The sequence below is a fragment of the Rutilus rutilus genome, assembly GCF_951802725.1.
Source record: "Rutilus rutilus genome assembly, chromosome: 20".
NCBI lineage: Eukaryota > Metazoa > Chordata > Actinopteri > Cypriniformes > Leuciscidae > Rutilus > Rutilus rutilus.
Window position 1 is genome coordinate 17,800,320 of NC_140225.1, and position 26,165 is coordinate 17,826,484.

The 26,165-nt window shown below is 40.7% G+C and overlaps 1 long non-coding RNA gene across 1 annotated transcript; it reads right to left on the minus strand.

Moving 5' to 3' along the window:
- On the minus strand, nt 1–26,165 carry LOC311279282. Its single transcript, XR_014625545.1, has 3 exons — nt 26,046–26,165; nt 11,189–11,414; nt 1–2,564 (listed from the first exon to the last, which is right to left on the minus strand). It is a non-coding gene; the product is annotated as an uncharacterized lncRNA (long non-coding RNA).

Sequence of the window (26,165 nt, forward strand, 5' to 3'; positions counted from 1 at the left end):
GTTAAATGGCTGAAATAAGGTCTGTGGAGAACACAAGCACAAGACACTTTATTCTATGACATAATACATCGATATTACCCTACTGGTGATTTGTTGAAGCTGTTACATGTCTTGAAAAATGCGGTTGCTAACAAGAGGCTAAATGGGAAGGTTGTCGCGGAGAGTAAACGTCATCACACCGAAAAGGTAAGCTCAGTCTGCTTTTACAGCCTTGTTTTGCTTATAATTGTGCTCTTATAAACTAGTCTAACAAAAATGTTATGAGAAAATGTTTTTAGATAAAAACTGAATTTTCATCTAAAAAAGCTTAGTGGTGGTGGTGACGTTGAATTTGTGGGACCGTGGTTTAGTAGTTCGTTTATAGCCTACCTTTAGCTTTTTACTTCTGGTGACTGCATTTAGGCTTCAAAGTTCATAAAAGTTGTATTCATCTGTGATAATCATCTTGATGGACAAAAAAGTGCAATTATCATCAGAGCTTATTTTTAGCGATAATCCTATGGGAAAATCCTATGGGAAAGCCATATGGGAAAGCCTATGGGAAAATCCTATTAGGTTTTTCTCGAGGGAAGTGTGATGCTAACTACCGGTTGGCCTACAAAGTGACGTCATACCTGCACCACTCAATATGCTGTTACGTGACAAAAGAACGAACGACTCAAAGGTGTCAGACCCAAAGATTTGAGAGGTGAACCAATCATTTCTCTTTCCGGTACAGACAGCATAGCCTCTATGGGGCTGTCACGGGATGAACGAACGACCCGGACCCAAACCCGAAGACTTGAGAGATGAACTAATCATTTCTGTTTCCTGTACAGAACCTATAGGGTGTTGCGCATATTACGCGCTCAACACAAAATGAACGAATCACTCTCAGAGATAACTCGATGTTCCCGAGTCATATTAACCCTTTCGCACGTACGATCACACCGGTGTGATCAGTCTAGGCTGGTCCCTGGAGCGTACGATCACACCAGTGTGATTAGAAAGGTCAGTGCATGACATGATCAACTGCTAAATTCAAATGTGCTTTAGCAGGCGTGCTCAGAGCTGTCATATATCACAACTTTTCAGTGTTTTCAACCACATAATGTTTATTTTAGGTTTCAGACATATAAGTACTAAAAAAACAATACATTTAGAGTTTGTAAAATACACACTGATGTCAAAGGAAGAGGCAATAATAATCCTTTCCATTATAATTAGACATGTTTTATTCATATCAGATACACATTGTGTAAGTAACTTTAAAGTTTACTCTATTCTTCTCCCAGTTCACCAGCCACTTACTTTTATGTATTTCGGGAGAAGTGGATGAATTCACGTATTGTAAATCCAACAGATCCGATTCTCTGAACTGCGTCTGCGGCACAAACTAAGATGGCGGCGCCCATCGCGCATACAGCTCAACTAAAGCGATCGTTATAAAGGTGTTTAAACAACAAAACACTTCCACTTGCATATATTTGACAATCGGAATATCAGATAGTTCATGCTATATCTAACAAATTTGGGAATATTTTGAATAAAAAAGGAAAAATGACATAAAAGCAGATCATCATTCATTCAGCTCTGTTGTTGCTGCGGTGTGTCACGTGACAAGCAATGGCGCGTCACCATGGAAACCATAAAGTGACACGTTCTAAATAACGGTCGCCTTGAAAAACTCACGCTGTGGGGACAGCCAGAATATTTTAAACTTACGTGTGAAAGGGTTAATGAATCGTTCATAACCGACCCATTACTAATGCAAACCCCGTTCTTAGTGAAGCGGTTCACTTTTAAAAACTAATTTAGAGACCCTCCGTTCTTTTCCATTCCGCTGTGTTTTTGAACGAGAGCTTGTCATGTTGGACAGCTAGAAAGCAATTTTTGAATTGATTGACATTAATGCAAATGTAAGAATCAGCCAACTTCAAACAGTTAATTTATTCCTCAGCTTTAGGCTGTCTGGATCGCAGTCATCATTTTAAATAGGTAAGTGGTGAATCACATCATTTGCTTATAGCCTGATATCCTGTGTAGACTCGCTAAGGGAAGGGCAGATTTAGACTCTTAAATAAAAATACACAATGGAAAATGCAATGTTTACCTTTCAGCCAGCAGGTGCAGGGGTACAAAATACCTCCTGTTAAACAACAGCAGTGAGACTGAAGTTTCCATTGTAACTGATTATTATTAGCCACAAATCTCTCCTTATTGCAAACACACACACACACACACACACACACACACACACACACACACACACACACACACACACACACACACACACACACACACACACACACACACACACACACACACACACCTCTATCTAATGGAATCCACCTTTAATCAACTGCAGATGCACATCTTATTAAACTCCACACACCATGATCTGACTCATAGGCTGTTTAGTGCTGTTAACACCAATCTCACGTATATCTTCCACCTCTGGGCCGTGCCGGAGTGCTGCTCGGCTCCCTAAATCACCCGCCCAGTGGTGCCAGCTCTCCTCAACACAGACGCACCTGGTTCTCCTGAAGAGCCACAGAAGGTGTTAAAGCTGCAGGAGTCTTTGTCTGAAAGAGAGAGAGAAAAAAAGAGTGGGATAGAAGAATAATTTAAAAGAGAGAGAAAGACAGCCATATTAATGAACAGGTGCAAACTGAAAATTAAAGCAAGGTGTGCTGTTCCCCTTGTAAAGAGTTTTTATAGATGGGTATCTGCTGCGTATGTCCCAGCTTCAGATATGAGAGTAGCATATTTTCCAGTGTCTGTAACTCAGTGGTTTCTCATTTCTCTCAAATGCTGATTCTCAAATGTATCTGCTTAAACTTAAATGTATGTCAAATGTATTGTTAAAATCTACCTCACTACGGAATGAGTTGAAACACTTTTTAAAATTTGTTAAAGGACTTTTCCTGCATCACCTCCCCACTTCCATTTAAATCAATTTATTTTTTACTTTTATTCACCAAGGATGCATTAAATTGATCAAAAATGACAGTAAAGACATTTATAATGTTACAAACGATTTCTCTTTTCAAATAATGTTCTTTTTAACTTGCTATTCAAAGCAACACAATTTTTTAAACATTGATGATATACAAAAAAATAATTATTGAAATCAAGTTCAGCTTTGGCGTCACAGGAATAAATTCTATTTTAAAATAGATTAAAATAGAAAACAGTTCTTTTAAATTGTAATATAATTTTTTTTACGGTATTTTTTTTTAAATCAAATACATGCATTCTTGGTGAACGAAAGACATCTTTCAAAAACATTTAAAAATCTTACCTACCCCCAAACTTCTGAATGGTATAGTGGAAACTTAATTAAAAACAACAAAAATAATTGTTAAGAAATACATAACACACAGGCTTCCATTGGTTATACATGATACTGTTTTTTTTTTTTTTTTTGTAGATGAAGATGAAAAACCTGTTCGATGTTTGATCAAATTAAGCAAAAACAACCCTCGGATTCATTTATACCAGTTCTTTCATTTAACATCCTTTTACATGATCGCAAATCAAATTATAATTCAGCCGTGGAATTGCCTTACCTCAAAATTCACCTCAGGAGGTTGTTCATGTTTGTGATTTCACACCTGTAGCTCATTTCTAATGGGTTTAAATTATGGTGTTACAATTCGCCATGTGTTACAACACTCCTCACTTTTAAGTAGGGGAAGAATGAATCAGCCACAGAGCTGAAGATGATCTCTCTCAGGCCTCATCTGCAACAGTCTAATCAAGAATTTGAGAACAATGCTGTGAGGATGTTAATTAGATAAACATCCTTGAGAAGAAATGGAGAGGTCCAGCTGGAGTCCTGACACACTAGATTTGCTATTCCACTGTAGAAAAGATGGAGGTGTTTCCACAGGGTCATACACTCAAATCATAACATATTTTCACCAAATAAGACATATTCAATATGCAACCTTATACCCAGTCAATCAACAACATACTATTTCCTATCTGTTAAGAATTCAATCTCCGTTCACTATTGATTTTTTTGTGGGGAAAAAAACAAACATTAGTCACTAATGTGAAACTCAAATAAGCACAGCAGAAAGTTCTGCAGAAATGACAGGAAATGCGTTTACTGGAAATAAAACAATAAATGAGGTTTACTGTGAAGAGATGACTAGGGGTTTACCTGTGTCACCACCCGCTGAGAGCCCATGCAGAGAAAAAGCAAAGACCCTGGTCCAAATGCACTCTCTCTCTCTCTCTCTCTCTCTTCAGCTTTGCTTGTGGAAAATGGACCATTCGTCACGCTCATTGCTGCATTTGGAAATAACAGGGTATTTTCCCTCTCGTTGCTACTGTTGGATGAAATCTTTTGGGCATGTTGAACATTGGCTGCACCCCATGGGTGTTTGGATTTTTTATGCCTCCTTAAATTCTGGAGACTGACTGACTTTTCTTCCCCAAGCCAACTATATACATTACACTAAAGATAGATTGATATTTTTTTTCTTCAATTTTCCAAATGATTATTTTAATGATATTTTGATTAATTTGATTATCTACTTTGTACATTACTTATTAATGTATTTAAGATAAAGGGATTGTTCAAAAATAATTTACGGAGCAGTCCAAGTCATACCAGCAGAAAAAGAAAAATACCACCCATATCAAATAACTATCCCATCAAACAACTGACACACATGCAAAGCTCTGGCAGGGTTACAAATCAGCTGTCATTCAATCCGAGCCATTTGGAATTCCGATCGAATCCGCTAAGCATGCTTTGGAAAAGATGACAAACTGTCACACGACATTAGATGAATTGAAACCCAACTGAAGCGTTCGACTAACTCTGAACAGTACTGACCAACTGGCATAAGTGATTTACCACAGTCTCTCAGTCTGATTTGGACATGTGTATCAAATCAAGACATTTAATACCTCAAAATGCTATTGATCATTGGGCAACTTGAGTAGAATAACTTGGCCTGCTCCTTTCTTCTGATTTAATAATAGCTATAGACTGTAATTAATACCAGGCTGGGATGAGATGGTACTGCAGGACAGAAGAAGATGAAGGGATGTTTTAATGACGACTCAAACGAACTGTATCTCACACTCACATCACATCTATAGATCTAACCCTGATCTAATCTTCCTGGAATGATTTTTTGATTTGATCCACTAGGTGGCGCTGGGATATTGCTCAGGCCTCAGAAGAACATCCATATGCCCATCACTATATGACACATCCATTTCCACTAAAACCACTGAGAGGCAGACAGAGGGAGTGAGGGAGATGTCTTAGAGAGCCATAAATGCAACACTGCGCGTAAAAATGCGAAACACCTGCGAGCAACATGCTTAGCGCTACGACCTGCCAGGATGTGATCAAACATGGCAGACCATGAGCTAACTGTAAGATGTAAGAGGCGAGTGAAAGCACCCTTGCCCCTCCTCACTCTCTTTTTTATGAAGGCAGAAATGAGGGGTGTCCAAAAACATTAAACCGGCAGAAATACTTTCACAGCAAGCAGGTTATTTATATGTCTGATGTGATGTCATGAATGAACATCACTTTCTTTCTCTCAGTTTATACTGTAATCCGTTTCCCAGAGGATTCGAGCTACATGCCAGAGATGTTTAAAAGTAGCACTCAAAACTGCTTCAGATGAAGGATAGTAATAATAATCACATGCTATTTTGGAAGTAACAAGCATAAATAAATTTGATTCCTTCCAAAAGGCTCTGAAGGATGTTGAATTCATATTTCTTCTGTCTCACCTCAAGAAACCCTCCCATTTTTGTGACTTCAATGCAAGAAAGAGAGAACGAACGAAAGAAAGAGAGCTCGTAACTCACAGAGAGAGACGAAGAGATTACTCTAACATGTGTCTTCCCTTCATCTCTCCATTCCTCAGAATACTGCTGTTTCCCATCCAAGCACAGCTGCACACATTTACAGTTATATATATATATAGAGCGAGAGAGATGGGGAAGTACCACACTCGTTTAGTGATCCAATCTTTCCTCTCTCTTGTGCCGTCTCTGTTGAGGGACTTCCCAAAAGAATTTTTAGGAGAAGTGGACACATGACGGTCAACAGAGTAGAGGAAAACGTCTAACTTGCTTTTGATTTACTTGTTCTGTTCGTGTTTAAAATGATCATTCACATACAAAGTAAGCACATATTGACGGCATTGGATCTGTATATAGTGCGTGTGTGTTACTAAACCATTCTGTCTCCAAGCAGCTGTAGCCAATATACACTTTTCAAAGAGACTTTTGTTTTACATATCTGCTTTTCTTTTAACTAGCCTATAGCATTTTAAAGGAACAGTTCAACCAAATAATGTCGTTCCAAACCCGAATGACTTTCACTTTTTTTCCATGCAACTACACTTCTTTCCACGCAAATAACGTAATGTATCGAGACTTCTAAGCTTGAAAAGGGACACAAAACCCCATAAAAGTATCATAACAGTAGTCCACATGACTTCATTTTGAAGCCATATGATTGTTTTGTGTGTAGAACAAACTGAAAATCTTCACTGAAAGTCTTGACATCCATCTTTAAACATTCATTAGAGTTCATGAAATGTCAGATTTGTGAATGAATCTTTCTTTTCAATCAGATTTCACCCAAAATCTAAACTTCTGCCATCATTTACTCACCCTCATTTCATTTCTTCTGTGGAACATAAAATGTAAATATTTGATTGTCCATATAATGAAAGTTGGTTGGAAACTAACGGTTGGGTTGGTTACCAAAATTCTTTAAAATATCTCTTTTTGTGTTCAACAGAAGAAACAAAATCAAACTGGTCTGGAACAAAATCAGGGTTAGTAAATGATGACAGAATTTTCATTTTGGGGTGAACATTGAATGATCAAGTCAAGTTTAACTCACTGATTCAATTATCCGGTTACAGTGTTTCTTACTTTAAGCTATTGTATGACTTGAATACTTGAAATATAGTGTTACTTTTATAGGCTACTACTTTTGCATCTGTGGCTTCAGTAAAAATTTGTAATTGCATGAAATAGAACATTTCTCCTATAGAGCTCAACAGAAAAAAAAAGTTACATTGGTTTGGAACGACAACACACCTTAATCATCTCTGTTTATCGCTTTCTCGCCATAACAACCCAAATAATAAGAGCATCAGCGCCTCTCATATCGTCCTTGAACTAAGGTGACATCATGGCAGAGTCTGTTGTGTGTTGATTACAGTGACTCATGGCTGTCCTCTGAACCCCCTGCAGTGAATCCTGTCTTAGTGGCAGCACTCTATTGGTCTTCTCTGAAGAAAGGAGCATGAGATCATGCTTGTTTTTAAAGGACAATGCCAGTATGATAAAAGAGATTATAAGAAGCCAATTTTAATGTATGATGATCAGGCTTTGTCAAGCTCCAGAAATGTCAGAACAGTTCTAAAAGCAGAATAGTGTTGTTATTGTTAAAATATAAATATTAGATGAAAACCTTAAACTTAAGAAAAATTTGGCCTCTCAAACAGCTCACGAGTACCAAATTTTGCTCTTTTTCGTGGCTTATTGTGCTTAAAGCTATAGTAGGTAATCCTGTTCAGAAACACTTTTTTTTATACTGGGTGAAATGGTCCTTCCATCCTGAGAGTAGTCAATACATTATGTGTTCAGAAAAAGGAATGAAAACAATCAGACCTCTGTAGCAGCTGCAGGACAGTAAAAACTCTGACCAATCACTGCCACTCGGTGCGAATGTAAAGAACCAATCAGATGCCTTCATGTCTCGTGCCCGAGCCCCACTGCGTGCGCTGCCCTGCGTGCACTCATCACATGTCACCGTTCCCGGAAATATTCAGCTCACTACACCGAGTAAGCAGGAGTTAGCGGCACAATGGAAGAGAAAATGCAGCAAAAACTACCAATGCCAGCTTTGCTGGTAACTGCTCGCCCTGATAAAAAGCCTAAAAAAAGAAAATCGGAGGCAGAAAAGGCTGCAACGAAACAGGCACTGGATAAAGCCAGAGGACAAACTCGCGTCAACATTGGTGCAGCATTTGAACGGTGGAGACAACTGAGGGAGCTGAAGGGCCTGAAAAGCGATGCCGAGGTTGCGGTCTTTCTGCTGGACAGGTAATTATTTGTTTTGCTTCGGGGGGATTTGTTATTTCCATGATATATGTTACGTTAGGCAACGTAGCTACTTTTGTAGCTAGTATTAGCCCAATGCTAACATTAGCTTCTCTGTTGGTGTAAGCCAGTTGCGTTACAGGTCGTAGGTACATACTGCTTATCTGACTTTTAGGACATGACATTTTGAACATATTGCACAGCCATAGTTGCAAGTGTCTGCATTATAATTGTGATAAAATGACGTTAATATATTGCTTATAAACGGGACAACTGTGGTGATGTGGCATATGTGTTTTGTGGACTCCGACTGTGGATGCGCGTTCATGTTTGTGGGGGCGTAGCTTTGGACGGAGTACTGACGGGAGGGGGTGGAGCTTAGAAGAGGTGCCGCTTTCAATTCTTGCTAGCTCTCCAACATTACCTACTATAGCTTTAAACAGTCAAATACACACAACATTATGTCAAAATGCCGTCTTGGCAAGAATTTAGGTAAACACAGTCAGTTTTGGAACATACATTTGTCAGAAAGAAAACACATTTTGAGGAACAGTATATTGGATCTGTGCATAAGCTCTTAAAGTGACAGCAGCCTAATAAACCTGCTGTCTGTCATTCTGTCTGTCAGAGTACAAAAGACAAAGAGAAAGTCAAAATTTGCTCTTTACTGAATAAATTATGTAACTTTAATTTTAAGCTTTAATCTGTTTTTCATTTTCACATTTGATTACTTTATTACTGTATTTCTTACATTAACAATATAAAATGTTGAAAAACATGAACTTCAACATGGCATCTTAAAAATGTGACAGTCTAGTAGCAAGATGCTAAAAATAGCAAGATGAGACTCAATGGCCAAAGGTGTCTGTCTGATGCATGTGTACATTAATAGTAAAAAAATTAATAAAAATGCACAGACAAAACACATGACATCACATCTTCAAAACACATCTTTATTAAAAGCCAGAGCTTTAGCTTAGCGGTGTTAACCCACAGCGAGCCATGCTGCTCATATCGACAATATGAATCTGACTCAAACATTTCCTGATCTTATTTCCCTCTCTTCTCCATATCTTGCCCTTAAATGTCCAGTTGTAAAATAAGAAATGTTCAAACAAGACCTTCCTCCTCAGGTGCAGTTCTAAAGAAGAAAATCTCACGTGTTGAGTAACAGAGTCAGGCTTTTGTCAGACAGACCTGGAGTCTTTACACTTTTACTGAAAGATAATGGATGTAGCATTAGCGCCAGCCAGCTTCAATAGTGATAAAGCACCTCTGTTCAGACAGCTGCACTTAAAGGATCAATTCTAATCTCTACATAAACTCTTTTCTCTCCTATACGCATCCAGCTTCAATTTGACACAACAAAAACGTCGCTTCTCATTAGCACTGAGGTGCCAAACCTGGTTTTACAAGGTGAGCAAAGAGATTATGTGAATTTTCCAACAGCTTAAAACAACTCTATTGAGGCATTTCACGACCTCTTCACCCACATTCTCTGGTTTAGGATCTGGATATCCATGGATTTGGTCACTCCCCAGAGATCTGTGGGTGATTCTAAACTGTTATTTTCCTCACTCCACCACCAGAAGAGAACGCAGAGCTGCCGTAACCGCTTGGGCTTTGGTCGGAGGCCTGGGTGGGATAGAGATGTCAGGACAAGAGATGCAGAGCAGTCCAGGGACCTGCTTGTTCCTGTGGTTTTGGGAAGTGTAGTGAGAACTGCCTGGCTCTACTGCTTGTGGATTTGGCAAATTGATTGTTGAAATATTTTGAACAGCAAAGCATCACAGATGCTGTTATCGTTTTACATGAGAAGTTTAGCAGAAGGTCAGAACCTCTTATGACCTTGAATGTTGTTTTTATATGTCAACATGTCGAATGAATGAACTGTTTAGTTTTGGAGTTTACAAACTAATTTTTTGTCATTTCTATTGAAAAATAAAATGTGTGACATAAATCGGATGAGAGATGTCAGTTTGTTTGTTTTTTCGTCCAAAACCAGACCGATTTCGGTCGGACTAAAACTATGAATTGCTTTAGACTGAAATCAAACTTTTAAAGTTTATGTAGTTTGAGAGTGTGAGCATGACAGACTCATTTTCTATCATTTCTATTGAAAAATAATGTGTGGCATAAATCGGACGAGGTATCTCCGGTTTTTCGACTTAGCAAAAACAGGACTGATTTCAGTAGGACTAAAGCATTTACATTTTTAAAAAGACGATTAATTGCTTTAGTCTGACTGAAATCTAACTTTTAACGTGCATGATAACACACTTAATTTGAAAGTGTAAGTGTATGACATGCTGTTGTACAATGCCTCTTGTTTTTGACCATTACTCGCCGTTTACAAGCTTACACCATCTTCCGAAACACATCATAGGCACACACACACAAACGCCCATAACACAGCACTCTCAAACCTCAGAGATGTCTCACCGTTCTAATGCAGGTTAAAAACACATGTCCGCTGAGCCCGAGGGAGGATGACAGCAGATCTTAGTGATGTAATGTAAAGGATTTCCTGTCTCCTTAGAATTAATGAACATGCTAATTTTTCTAGGATTGAATCACACTGATATTAGGTTACCAACAGTCACACTCATAAACAAATAACTATCACCCTAACATGGCTTACATTAACTACTCTGCATGCTCCACAGAGTCCTTTTCTCTCTCTCTCTCAGAAGTCACACTGTTACAAAACAACAACAGCAGTCCCTGTACTAGACCCCAGAGGCCTGTGCCAGAGTCTCTCATAAACGTGAACCTGCCTTTGAGGATGGGGCCAAATAATTCCACCAAAGCGAATGCAGAGATCTACTGCACCTCCAGCTTTCTCATTACGATGCAATTTAGACACTCAATGCCACAATCATTCTACCAGGGGGTGGAAAGAGACTGATTTAAACTAGAGGAAAGGAAGCATTACAAAGACGATGGTAAAGCTGAGTCAAGTGCATCAGTTCTATCAAAAGCATTTCGCTGTATTTTACAGGCATGAGTGATCAGTGTTGGAGCATTAACCCGATGTGTGCTACTTTTACACATCTGTCTGAGGACTAACGAGGTCCTAACACTCAGCATGCAAATGCAAAATCACCTCTTGCATCAGGAGACTGGAGTTTTGATCTTACAGAGGCAATCCATTTTCCCTCCATGCAGGCAGGCTGGCGCTTTTCATGTGGGATTGCTCAGCATAGTCGCTGTCATTCTGCACTCTTTTTGTTCTTGGCACGGCTTTGCTTTTCCCCTCAGGTCAGAGCTGGAGTCCTTACTGTTCTCCGCCTATTCACGGGTCACTTCGCCGTGGCGTCTATTCACAGGATCTGTAATTTAAAATGAAAACACTTAAGAATAGCTTACGGCTCACCCAGGCCCCTCTGTAGTGTCACATGAAAACAATTGGCATTTTTTTTGGGTTCCCCAGCAGAATTATTAATTAATTAGCTCTTTTTCTTGTTTTCAATTATTACAGTTTCTGGAAAATAACGTCAAAGTAAAAGGATAAAAGAAATGGCAGCTATTAAAAGAGCCAAATGTAAAAGTTTATGTGGATCAGAGCTGCTGTGATGATATTAATAGGCAGAAGAGAAGAAAGAAAAGGAGAAGGATAGAATGAATCCTGCTGTTGGGTCTGTGTTCAATGCCAAACAGTGAAATAAAATGGAAAATAAATAAAAAGCTACACAGGCAAAATACACCCCTATTAAATCATAATGAATGAGCCCATAGACGTGTACTGTAGCTCTTCTGGTAATCAAAATATTCTTTTAGATTCACCTGTTCATGTTTATTACAGGACTTTGAAATATTTCCACAAGTCAAAAGGTCATGGTTTGGCTTGTTAGTATGCTGGTAGATGCTGTAACTGTCCCATTAGGATCCAAACATTCCTCCACCATTGAAGGATTTGAAATCAGCCGAGAATTTAAGGCACTATGTAAACATTTGGTGTCAGTCATATTTTAAATAACTTAATATTTTCATTCAGCAAGGATGCATTAAATTGATCAAAAGTTACAGTTAAGACTTCACTGCAAAAAAAATTAAAATAATAAATCATAATAAAATGTAAATTAAATGCTCTTTATTTACCAAAGAATCCTGAAGTCATGGTTTTCACAAAAATGAAATATATCTTAAAAATATATATCTTACAGATCCCAAACATTTAAACTGTAGTGTACATACAGTATGAAAAATGAATGTGATTAATAGGGAGGGAGGGAGGGAGGGAGGGGAGCCAGGGAGATTCAGGCGGGTCAGGATTCCTGGCTGCGGGCCAGGGTGGAGCAGGCGGCGGCCAGGGCGGAGCGGGCTGAGCAGGCATCAAGGGCGGAGCGGGCTGTGCAGGCGCTTCAGGTGGCCATCGTGGATACGACCATTCGGGCGGCCATGGTGGGGACGACCAGGGCGGCGCAGGCTGTGCAGGCATCCAGGAGGGAGACGACCAGGGTGGAGCAGGCTGTGCAGACGACCGGGACGGGGCAGGCCCTTCGGGCGGCCATGGCGGAGACGACCCTTTGGCCTGCCATGGCACAGGAACAGACACCGGCTCAGAAACAGGAACAGAACCCGGCTCAGAAACAGGAATAGACACCAGCTCAGAAACAGGAACAGACACCGGCTCAGAAACAGGAACAGACACCGGCTCGGCGGCGGCCATCTTGTCCGGAGACACTGGCTCGGCAGACGTGACGTGACGAAGCACTGGCTTGGTAGGTCGCATGGGTGGAGCCGGTAGGGCGAGACGCAGGGGCGGCACTGGCAGGGTGAGGAGCTGGGGTGGTGCAAGCAAGGCGAGGCGCTGGGGTGGTGTCGGCAGGGCGAGGCGCTGGGGCGGCGCCGGAAGGGCGAGGCGCTTGGGGATGGCCTCCAGGCCCTGTGGGATAGAAGACGCCTTCCTCCTCCTCCTCCATTTACGACAGCGCGGCGATACAGCAGCCTCTTCGGCCACCACTGGGGCCATGACAGGGAGAGTGGACAGCTCTGGGACAACTGGGTCAGGGACCACCGAAGTCGGGTCCTCCTGGACCACCGGGCTTGGGACCACCGAAGTCGGGTCCTCCTGGACCACCAGGCTTGGGACCATCAAAGTTGGGACCACCGAAGTCAGGTCCTCCGGGACCACCGGGCTTGGGACCACAGAGCTAAGGAAAGCAACAGGAGCCCTTTCTCCTCCTGTGCTGGCGAGTGCGAGGCGGTGTGGGAATAACCGCCTCTGGGGTCTCTGCAGCTCCTTCCTCCACCCCAGGATAGGAGGCAGATGGGTTGGACCTTTTCTTCCTCCTCCCTCTCCCCGAAGGGGTAATCAGAGGACCGGGGACTTGGCAGTTTGTGAGGTAAATGGGAGGTGGGCCAAGAGGCGGAAGACCACCCTCCCATCCGCGATGGTAAACATTCTCCACAAACTGCCAGAATGATATTATCCCCAGCATTCCCATCTCCCAGGCAGGCACAGGCTCATTAAGGCTGGTGTTGAATGTGTCCTTTAGCACTGCGTCACTGATGTTGAGCCCCTCCACTACAAACAGAAACTGGTGAGCAAACTCCTTCACACTGGCTCTCCCTTGATGGAGAGAAAGAAGTTTGCCATGTTGCTCCATCTGTTGAGCGAAGGGGCAGGGAGATGGGAAAAGGAAGATGCCCATTCTTCTGCTGAATCCTCTATTGGCTTGTTCGTTCTGTCACGGAATGATAAATGGTGAAGCGAGGATTCAGGTGCAGAAAAATAAGGATCTTTACTAAGTAATAAAAATAAACAAAACAAAACAAAACGACAAACAAAAACTCCCCGTGGGGGAAAACAAGACAGGCATTTGGCACAACTGGAAACACGAGGGAACATAGACAACGAACAAACACAGAACTGCAAACACAGGGAGACTAAATAGGAAGCAAACAAAAGAGGGTAACGAGAAAGGCAGGTGGGGCAAATTAATCAATAATCAGGTAACAAGATGGGAGGGGCTAGACAATTGACAGGAGAGCACATGGCACAAGGAAAAACATGACAAGCCATGTGCTCACAACAAACCAGACTATACCCAACGCATGACAGACCGGGAATGCCAGAGCTCTGTCACCAACCCAAGATGTATCCCAAACAGAAGTGACAGAACTCTGATAGTGTGGCCGTGATGAGGTGCAACAGGTGTACTGACTGAGTCAGTATTCAGGCGACAGTGATCGTGTGGGAGGTGTTATGGGATCTGGTGCTGAAGGTGTAACTGAGTCCGTGACAGCCTCACAATCAATATTTGGTAACACTTTATTTCGATAGTCCACTTTAGACATTCTACTAACTATAAGTAACTTTGCAGCATCATGTCAACTAAATGTCATAAGAGTATTAGTAGACTGTCTGCAACACTTTATTTTGTTGGTCCCCCAACAGACATTCTATTGACTATACACTCACCTAAAGGATTATTAGGAACACCATACTAATACTGTGTTTGACCCCCTTTCGCCTTCAGAACTGACTTAATTCTACGTGGCATTGATTCAACAAGGTGCTGAAAGCATTCTTTAGAAATGTTGGCCCATATTGATAGGATAGCATCTTGCAGTTGATGGAGATTTGTGGGATGCACATCCAGGGCACGAAGCTCCCGTTCCCCCACATCCTAATGATGCTCTATTGGGTTGAGATCTGGTGACTGTGGGGGCCATTTTAGTACAGTGAACTCATTGTCGTGTTCAAGAAACCAATTTGAAATGATTTGAGCTTTGTGACATGGTGCATTATCCTGCTGGAAGTAGCCATCAGAGGATGGGTACATGGTGGTCATAAAGGGATGGACATGGTCAGAAACAATGCTCAGGTAGGCCGTGGAATTTAAACGATGCCCAATTGGCACTAAGGGGCCTAATGTGTGCCAAGAAAACATCCCCCACACCATTACACCACCACCACCAGCCTGCACAGTGGTAACAAGGCATGATGGATCCATGTTCTCATTCTGTTTACGCCAAATTCTGACTCTACCATCTGAATGTATCAACAGAAATCGAGACTCATCAGACCAGGCAACATTTTTCCAGTCTTCAACTGTCTAATTTTGGTGAGCTCGTGCAAATTGTAGCCTCTTTTTCCTATTTGTAGTGGAGATGAGTAGTACCCGGTGGGGTCTTCTGCTGTTGTAGCCCATCCGCCTCAAGGTTGTGCTTGTTGTGGCTTCACAAATGCTTTGCTGCATACCTCGGTTGTAACGAGTGGTTATTTCAGTCAAAGTTGCTCTTCTATCAGCTTGAATCAGTCGCCCATTCTCCTCTGACCTCTAGCATCAACAAGGCATTTTCGCCCACAGGACTGCCGCATACTGGATGTTTTTCCCTTTTCACACCATTCTTTGTAAACCCTAGAAATGGTTGTGCGTGAAAATCCCAGTAACTGAGCAGATTGTGAAATACTCAGACCGGCCCGTCTGGCACCAACAACCATGCCACGCCCAAAATTGCTTAAATCACCTTTCTTTCCCATTCTGACATTCAGTTTGGAGTTCAGGAGATTGTCTTGACCAGAACCACACCCCTAAATGCATTGAAACAGAAATGAGAAATTGAACAGGTGTTCCTAATAATCCTTTAGGTGAGTGTAAGTAACTTGGTAACTACAAGTCACCTTATTCTACTGACCCGAACCCTAATACCTTACCATAACCTACCAGTCTACTGACAGTCTACTACAGTCTACTAATACTTTAATGAGAGTTAGTTGACATGTAGTTGAAAAGTTGCTTATAGTTAGTAGAATGTCTAAAGTGAACTATCGAAATAAAGTGTAACCCATTATTTTAATCAATATACGATTAACAGCAGGGAGATGTACAGTATACACACACACACACGCACACGCACACAAACACACAAACACACATCTTATATATATAGTTCAGATGCAAAAGCCTCTAAGTTTCATCTGAAATTTTCTTCTAGAATTATTATTTTTATCAAGCTCGTATATTTAAGTTCAGTAATTTCACTTAAATGGCAATGAAAACGACCTATTAATTGTCATTTAAGTGAAATTACTGATCATTCTAGAAGAAAATTTCAGATGGCACTTAGAGGCTTTTGCATCTGAACTCTTCATATATAATATGCTATTAGTCGGCATCAGGAGTGATGGGATTTAAATACATCTCGTCATCACACTCCACCCTGTTCAACATTTCTCCTTTTGACCACAAGTTGTTCAGATTAAGAAACACAGTACCACACATCTCCAGCTGAGACAGTGCGCACATTTTTCTGTAATTACGGAAGATTACAAAGGTTTAAATCATGGTTCAGGAACAAAGTTTAGCAACTCCCCAACGAACGAAAGAATAACACCTTTTTAAACACAAGCAAAGACACACCTCCTGTGAGAGCTGAGGAATAACACCTCAAGGTTTCTTCACTCTAAACTCCCAGCGGAGGCATCAGAGTTCATCACCGTGGTTACACACACACAGAGTTGAGGGCGACAGAAAACACACTTCTCCACAGCTTGGAGATGGACGACCCTCAGGAGTGCTGTTATGACGTTTTGACCACGGTCAGGCATCTGGCACCGATGTGAGATTGGTGGTGATAAGGACTGATCCAGTGTAAAGCAATACAAGCACACAGACACACACACACACACACAGGCACACACACACACACACACACACACACACACACACACACACACACACACACACACACACACACACACACACACACACACACACACACACACACACACACACACAGAGATGCTTCAGACTCAGAGATGATTATTTGGTCATTGAAAGGAAGATTGCAAGATCTCTGGTGGATATATAAACACACATCATGAAGAACTATACCCATAATGTGATTGATTGATTTTTTCCCAAGAATATATTACTTACTCTGAAAGACTTCATTTAGCTGACAAATTACCAGAAACATGGAGCACATATAACCACTATCAACAATGTGTAACGGAATACAAATGTGAAATTATTTCAATGACAGATGTGGGAGAAAGTCGAATTGGCAGAATACAAACGGTTGCATCACAATTTTCTCATTCCCATATCACCCACACAAGGACACTTATTCAAGTCTTGTTACAATTGGTAAAACCTGAAAGCCAAAGAAAGAAAACATCAATATTGTTTTGTTTTTTTCAGACAATATACAATATCACTCAATATTACTCAATGCCTTTTATTAAATACTACATTTGCAGGTGGTGGTAATGCCGTAAATAAGTCCTACCTGTTGCGACATTCCCTACTCTGTCTTCTCTTAAAGGCCCACTGAAGTGCCTTGAAATGCGCAGCATTATTTAATGTGTTGATGTAATTTCAACTGAAACAGGAAGACAGGGCAGGACATATCGATCTTATTTCTTTGGTGCATAAGGTCTAAAAATCCACTAATATGTTTTCATTACATTTAAAAATGTATCCATATTTGTATTTTATTTTTGATTGACCATTGGTATAGCTGGTAGCAAAAAAAGACGTCATTCAGACTAGTCAGACTGTACCTCGTGATTTTGCTTGGGCCAAGAAATCCGGACCATAAGTAATTTGTTCGCGAATCACTTGCTGCGCTGTATATCTGATTCACTAAAAGAACCAACTCAAAGAGTCATTTGTTCGTGCTGTATTTGTTTTTTGTTTTTGTTTGCAGCCCTCGAATTTCCTGTAAACCTTCTTTTGTCCGTATCACATTCAATTCGGACTACAAGCTATTATGGACTAGAAAGAAAATTATATAAAGTAGCCTACTTGTGAATATGGGTTCGTGAAAACTCAACAAGGGCTGAATTCATTCCAGGATGTCCCATATGCCAGTCAGAAAGAAAAAAAAGATCAAAAGAGGCTTTTTTTATAGCCTTCAAATCTAATGAAATAATCACATTCCCATGGGCTTTTTTGAATGCAGAATATTATTTGAATGAGAGAGGGCGTGTGGAAATCTGTTTGGTAAAAAAAAAACGTTGTCAAGGATGTTTGTGTTGCGTTGCTCAGCTTTGGTTCACTGCAGAGTGATTGTAGTGTAACATATGTTTGATTGGGGGCTTTAATCATTAAATGAACTACTTCACCTTTTTAGCTTGCCAGTGTTTGTAAATTGTGCCAATGCATTTTGATTGGAAATACTAACCATGCAAGCGCTTAGAATGTGTTTCTGCAAGCTGAGAGTGATTTGTGTGCCGTATTGGAATTTAATTTGTAGATCTGCTTAGAACATAAATGCAATGCAAATGTAGGGGTGTTTCTTCAACTATGGGCACTTTTGGCCCTGTAGACTCTTATCAGAAAATAAATGATCTTAAAACACAATTTTCAAGCTTATTGTTTATTTATCCTCCAACAATGGATGTACATACATCACAGGAACATTCTGATATTCTCGTTTATCCTTCTCTATTTGAAAAGTGTAAAAAAAAAAAGTAGCAAAATAAATTATGAAAACATTGAAAAAAGTTGGTTTTCTGTTCATAAAGTTAACAGTTGCTCACTTGTCTAATAAAACACATAATGGGCTCTATCTTACACCCGGCGCAATGCAGCGCCAAGTGCAACGCAAGTGTTTTTTGCTAGTTTCAGTCCGACGCAGTTATCATTTTCACGTCTTACACCACGTTGTAAAAATAGCAAATGCATTTGCGCCCATTTGTGCGCCCATGGGCATGCTGGTCTGAAAACGAGGTGTGTTCTGGCGCACTGTTGGCGCATTGCTATTTTGAGGCAACAGAAATAGACTGTGCCATTGACCAACTGAAACCTGGTCTAAAGTCAATGGCACAATATTTTTTTTGTTATTTAATGAGCGCGTTAGTAATGTGCGCCTATTCACCGGTCCACACCGCACGTACACTCTGCTTATTAAACACACAGGGACGCACAGCAGCACACAAACATTTCAAATAAAAGGATTACAATGTAAAGGATTATTATTGTGTACATAAAGATATGGTGGAATCTGGCTTGTCCTGTAGATGGTCTGCTTGAGGGCTTTAACCTTGCGCACGAGCAGATCCGTTTGCGCTCTGGAGATGACTTACGTCTTTCCACTATCAAATTCCATCATGTAAATAGCTAATCTGCCATGGCGCGAGTGCAACTGGCATTTAAAGGGAATGGGAGACGAGACTCTGATTGGTTTAACGCACGTAAATCCCAAAACTCACCCATTACTCATTATGAGAACAGGGACAACCCTTTAAAACCCTTAACCATGCGCAGACCATTTTTCCCATCATTAAACTAACAAAAGTGGATTCGGACACGCTCTAAGTGAACTTGCGGCATGCGCTTCAGACCATGCGCTTAGATCTTTAAAATAGGGCCCAGTATATTAAAGCATCTTTGGTGTTTCCATGGTTTCGACGGAAGTAAAACAAGTAAAACCGGAAATCAAGGGTAGCGCAGATATGACTTCATTAACAGGAGGACACGACCGTTACACTGGTTAAAATAGCTGATTTCTGTGGATTTAAACATTGTTGGAAACATTTGGGATAATGTAAATACACATGTAAGTCAACAAAATATATAACATTGTTTAAACCAAAAATCGTACATATTGTGCCTTTAACGTAGAATCGTGGAAAGACTATTTGGAAAGACTGGGTTGCAAAAGAATACCGTCCTGGGTTGTGAAAATAGGAGTGAAACCTACTGGGACTTTTAATATGAGCTGTAAAGTAAACATGAGTATCAACGATCAAAATGAAAATAAGCTGTTTGGTGTTTTTTTTCCTAATTGGTGAATCTGCAGACAGGCCCTACCGACTGCAAATATTTGGTTCCTGGCGTTTTGGTTCCAAAATCATGCAGCGCTGGAACAGCCGCCAAACAGTGTTATGAAGGGTCGTTGCTTTTTCACCCAGGAAACGCTGATGGAAACACTTACCGCCTGGCTGATCACGGCTCTAGTTTATAGTTTGTGACAAAAAGGGCCAAGAGGAAAAACAACTCTAAACACTTCATCACAGTGGCGTCCCAACAATAACTAGACCTCCTCTCGCCGTGCCTCTACCCCGAGAGCATTCGACCCGGGTGTTCCTCTCTCGCTTATCCTGAAATGAACAAATGCGCCTTTTGGGAAACCAACGTTTCAGCGCACTTCTAATTTAGGGAGCACACCGTAAATTACAGCCTCTGCGAAGAGAGAAAGAGGGTGCAAAGCTTCAGCCTTATCTTTCAGGCATTTTGAAATACTATCAGAAGCAGGTCCAGAGTATTGTTCTCAGGGTAGGTGAATCCCGCAGAGGGACGCTGCTCCACGCCTGCAGAGCCAGCGCAGTGCACAGATTGTTCAAGATCCCTGAATAAAAACAGATGTGTGTCTGCTCTGTGGCCTGACGGGCAATCCAAATAATTCTCCGTGATCTGTACGTCCAACATCCTTCACGCAGGGCCTTGACATCTGGCTTGGCAGCTGAGCCACAGCCTCCATTCAAATGCACGGACACATTGCTTTCCAACGCAGATTAGCTTTACGTCTAAAGCATAAACTTTTATTCGTCTATTTGTCTTGCGGGGATATCCCTAAAGTGTCATTACTTTAGTTGTAAAGTTTCTGCTTGACAAGTTCTTCTTTTCCAATGAGAAATGAGGAAAATTGTTCTTGAATGGGACTTATCAAAATGAGGCTTCCAGGGCATTTTGGCACAAACTCAAGCAACTTGTTTACCCGCCTGACAGAGGGCAACAAGGGAAGGAAAGTACATAGCATAGGTTTCCCTGGTCCCCAGAGGAATAATTATCCAACAGCGGTGGTATTACCAGTATGATTGGTTAGAGATTTGTGCAGAAACAGCCACCACAGAGGGGGACGGGGGGAGTGGGTCAGTCAAAAGACAAATGTCTTCGATTAACTCTTGCTAAGCACAGACAGAATGAGGTCACAAGTGCATCATGAAGTCCCTTGTTCAAGTGGGAATTCTCATCTGACTGGTGGCGATCACTCTTCAGCTAGACCTCTGTTTCACACTCTTCAACTTTAGTTAAGGAAGGTCCTCCAGAACTTGAGTTCAATCCAGAGGTAAACTTAAAATAAACTTTCCTGGCAGCCCATATCAGTGTTTTGTCTTAGAGCAGATACAAGCAAGCATTATAATTATTTCCTTATTTGGAAAGGCACAGTGATTCAGTGCTTTCCCCAAATGCATACATTTTTATGGACATCCAATAGCATGCTTTAGGATAAATGGTGCGATGAGTAGGAGCCTGGAGATGTAATTAAAAATTACAGAAAAATGTCAGCTGTGTTACATCACTTTTTACATCAGAATATGCATGCTTCCCTACTATATAGTAAGTTAAAAAACAGTAGGCTATGTGGAAAGAGTAGGATGTCCTTAGTATTAGTATTCATAAAATAGTAGGCAAAAAGTTCCCAGTGAGATTCTGAAGTGCACATTCATTGGACACTTTACAGGAGAGGATTTGCGAATGACAGTCAAGACATTCATTTTATATAGAACGCACACTTTTAATGGTCGCAAAGTACTTACTCCTAGTACCTTCTCAGAGAGTATGCGATTTTGGATGCAGTCATCATTTATTAGTGAGTCAAGTCAATCATTCACTCAAACGATTCCTTCAAAAGCGCTGATACGTTCTGCAACAAAACACTACTATGCACTTCTGCTGTGGTGTTGCCTGGAACTATTTTTGTTGGTGAAGCAAAAACAGACAATGGCAATATTATGCTCAAAACGTAAGTTGCTCGATATTAACCTCTTGTATATTGAATTGTTGTATAAAAGCAATGCCATATTCGCAATCCTCCTTTTCCCCCCTCCAAACATCAGCACTCTTGCTTGTGTGATATTGCTTAAATATCATGTTACATTTTGAAACGTTAATGTTTTAAACCTTATTAACCCCTAATATTCAAAGCTTCCAAGAACCTCTTGAGTTCCTTTTTCTTCTTTAAGGCTTGTGGTAATTTTATGAATCACTTCTGGTTTAATCCCTGCCCACATCCAATTCTATCCGAACACAGATACAGATCATTTTGTGATTGCAACAGGTACAGATTCACAAAGAGATAACGGCTCGGCTGCACAGCCCTTGTGTTTATTTCACAGTGCCTGTATACTGACATAATCAGGGTTTTCTCGCCGCAAGGCAGCGCTGTCCTCTGTTGGCCAGAGTGAGTCATCAAGCAGAGGTCAGCGATGTCAGTTTGGAGAGGACAGGCCGAGCATGGGGAGCTCATGTTAGAGGTCCGTTCCACCCTTGGCAGGCCGCAGTGCGCCACCACAGAGCTGGCTACAACTCCAGCTCATTTCCTCATAACTGAGCTACATTAATACACATTTCAGCACCTTCCCTCTGCCTGTCAGGCCTGATGAATTACTAAAGCTAGCTTATCAGATAACATGAAAAATGAAAAACAGTCACATTAGCAGTGTTTTCTTTGAGATTTACTATTTTTCTCAGACCCAGAAATGCTATAATGAGCCATTATGAAAGTTTTCCCCTCAGGAGGAAAGCAATTCCTTATTGGGGATAAAACTTAGTGACCTAACAGGTTTCTAACCATGCTTTGTGCCTACAGCAGATATAATATCCATAAGAAACACTGTCATTGTCCTAAAATTGCAATACTTTCAGGTTGTTTTCGTGATAAAATTTGACATGTGTTCCCTAAACTTTCATGATGACCCCTTTTGTGTTCTGCATGAGCTACAGTAAAACACACACCTCGAGTTGACCCCGGTGTAGCATTTTTAGGGCAACGCTTGGCTGCTGTACAAATCAGGTGGATGGTTAACCGTCGGGCTGACTGATTGGATGAGACAGGTGGCATCTGCTACAAATTTTCCCAGCTTGAAAACGTTCATGCAAAGGTAGCCTGGAAGCACAGACTCCGACAGAATGGGCTGTGTGTTTTGAACGCGATCCAAGGAAACAGAAACTTTGCGTTCTGGTTTTGGGGTTACAACTGTGCTTGGTATGATTTGCCCCCACAGCTGAGCACAAGTCAAAGTATGTATAAAACATCTTTAATAACCTGATCATTAAGGAGCCAAGTCACATTCTGGCTCATATACAGACTTGTGATGTGCATTTCTCAAATTGCACTACAAATTGCATCTAAAATGAGGTTAGAATGCACTAAAAAAACTATGTTAAAATCCAGAATTGTGCAGAAATCAGACAATTACAAGATTATTGAAACAATGTTTTTGAGTGTCTGCAGGTGTCTCACTTTAAACATCCTGCACCTGATCTAACCAGACCCTTACAGTCTGCCAGAACGGACCTGATTTAGAATTCACGGACACAGAGCTCAAACTCAAGTTAAACACCAGAGATTTTCCATGGAATTGCAGGAGTCTGACGACTCTCTGTGAGAAACCCAGGTGTCTGTTCTCTGCGTCCACACAGTGCCTACTGTATGTTGAGGGAGCGGTGACACAGAACAGGGGCCACAGGAAACACTAGGACATGGCTGAGGGATACTGTTAACTGCAGGAGTATCCAAACTGACTGACACAGATCGTAATTTTTTTGTGCACGGCCCAAAAATGTTTGTTTTACAAATGTAAATTCTTGCTTCTTTTGGCTACATTCATTATTGTTCCATCATTTAGAATCTGATGCAACCTGTTTTCTTGCTACATTCATTTTTAAATATACAATTGAATAATTATTTATCTACACACTCTATTCAGTCAACAATCAACTTCTTTTGGTATCTTTAGTCAACAAATCCACGATAAACAGAGGTTTAATCAAGAAGGTGACTCGTTTCAAATTCATTTACATTTCTTTTCAATTCAGATGTGACCAAAACATGGTTCATGATGCACAATTGCACAGTCTTAACAGCTGGACAGTTCAACATGAGAACCCTTCATTTCATGCAGTGCCATGCAAAAGCTCGTTTTCAAAATTTCATCTCTTCAAGTGCTTTTGACACTTTGTCCAGCATTTACATCATGTGAAATCCAGAGGTGAAAAGGAATGCCTGCAGGGAAGGTCTCATTTTAAAACAGCATTTTATGTGTATTCGCCCCCCTTGAAATTGACTGCACACAATTCTACTCAGTAAATACGCTTCCTGGACTCTGGCTAATTTCATAATTGGTGGAAATGATGCATGTCACAAGATGCAATATTTGCCTCCTACATAAAGCTTTTAACATAAACATGAATTGTTGATGAACTGCCCTAAAAACTTTTTTAATGAGTTCATGTGATCTCAGTGGTAGCCACATTTATTTTAAACAGACAAAATGGTCTCAGCTGCACCCAGTTAAGTGAATTGATGCTTTTCCCAAATGCATACATAGCATGCTGTAGGATAAATAGAATAATGAGTATGTTAGGAGCCTGGAGATGCCATTAAAAACCACAGAATAATGTCAGATGTGTAGAACGTTTTTATTGCACAATTCACTGAAAAATGTTATTGATAAATGAAAGATCTGGTAGCAAAATGTTGCTAAATGACCGTTATAAATTTACACTACACCGTTTTCAACTAAAAACGTAAAACTTTTTATACGTTTTAGCTGTTCATTTACACAACAACAGCGTTTTGGGTGGCTGAAAACGCAAACTTTTGAAAACGGGTTTCATAGTGCAAGTTTTTGTGTCTTTGTGTAAACAACAAAAAGGCAAATCTCTGAAAATGATGACGTCATGCACGTGTATTACGTTCAACCTATATTGTTTCATCGCCAACTATTGGCCTGGCAGAAGAATACAGCGTTTTTAGTCGTTTTCGCAGATCCGTGTGAATGGGAATCGTTTTGACAATGGTGTCGTCTGTACGTGGAAAACTCAAAGGAAAAACATCTCAGTTTTAAGCGTATCGTTGTCGTGTAAACGTAGGCCTACCCTCAGTGGAGTCAGAAAAGAGCTTTTGAGAGTCACAGAGTCACACACATACAAGTAAAAGCACCAACCGTGTTCAATCAACTACATTAAAAATCCCCTTTAGACCCTTATAGAAATTCCCCAATTTCTTAAAAAAATACTAATAATTCATTCACAAACTGGCTTTAAAGGGATACTTCACCTAAATATTAAAATTCTGTCATCATTTATTGAACCTCATATCATTCCAAACCAATATGACTTTCTTTAGAACGCAGAAGAGAAAATATTTTATACTTTTCATTGTATTGTAAATTGAGAAAATGATGACAGAATGGTCATTTTGGGGTGAAATACTCCTTTAAGGCCTGATTGGAGGGCGGTGCTGTGTTTGCACATGGTGTGGATTCACCTATATGCTCAATTACCTGGTATTGTGTCCTCCTTCCCTCTCATTTTTAAATCAGCCAAAATCTGCAATCAATTTCAGTCCGCTGTGATTGGCGTGCGGGTGAAGTAGCTGGAATTAGGCCCCAGTTTAAATGATTAATGTTTTTCTAAGGCCCTGTGTGTATATGTGCGCATGTATTTTTGTGGATGCATGTGTAGAGCAGCCAGGCAGAGTGGGAGGCATCTGCTCTGATATTGGGAATGTCCGCATTACACAAAGACGCCCAGAGAGTCTTACTGAACTCTAATAAAGTCTCAGGAGAGACTCATTATTACCTGCACTCACCCCGAACTGCCCTCCACTGGAGAATGAGAGAGCCAGCTTCAGAAAAACAATTGACCATACACACACACACACACACACACACATACATATGTGCATGCCAACACAAATACACACACAGAGACAAACATGTTAAATTTACCTCTCACGAGTGGGATGTACGTCATTATACGCTTGAAGCATATTTATTGATTTACAGTGGTTTTAACAGCCATGTATAATTTTGAAGTAAGTGATGTAGTTCCTTGCTACGTGTTTGTCTGAATATGATAAACCTGCCAGTGGTCTATAAAGAATATACTAAAACGGTACATGAACGTAAACTTAAAAATAAGCACTGTGTTGCAAATAAGAGCGAAAATCGAATCAAAAACATCAGATGTAACCGAATATGCATGATACCTTACCGGACAGCAGTGTTCCTGAAAGTCACGGGAAAGCCTGCAGTAAGTTTGTGAGATTTTGCTTCCATGTGTAAAGATTAATCCCATCAGCTCCTGCCCACAGGTGCAGCTGGACAGTTTCCT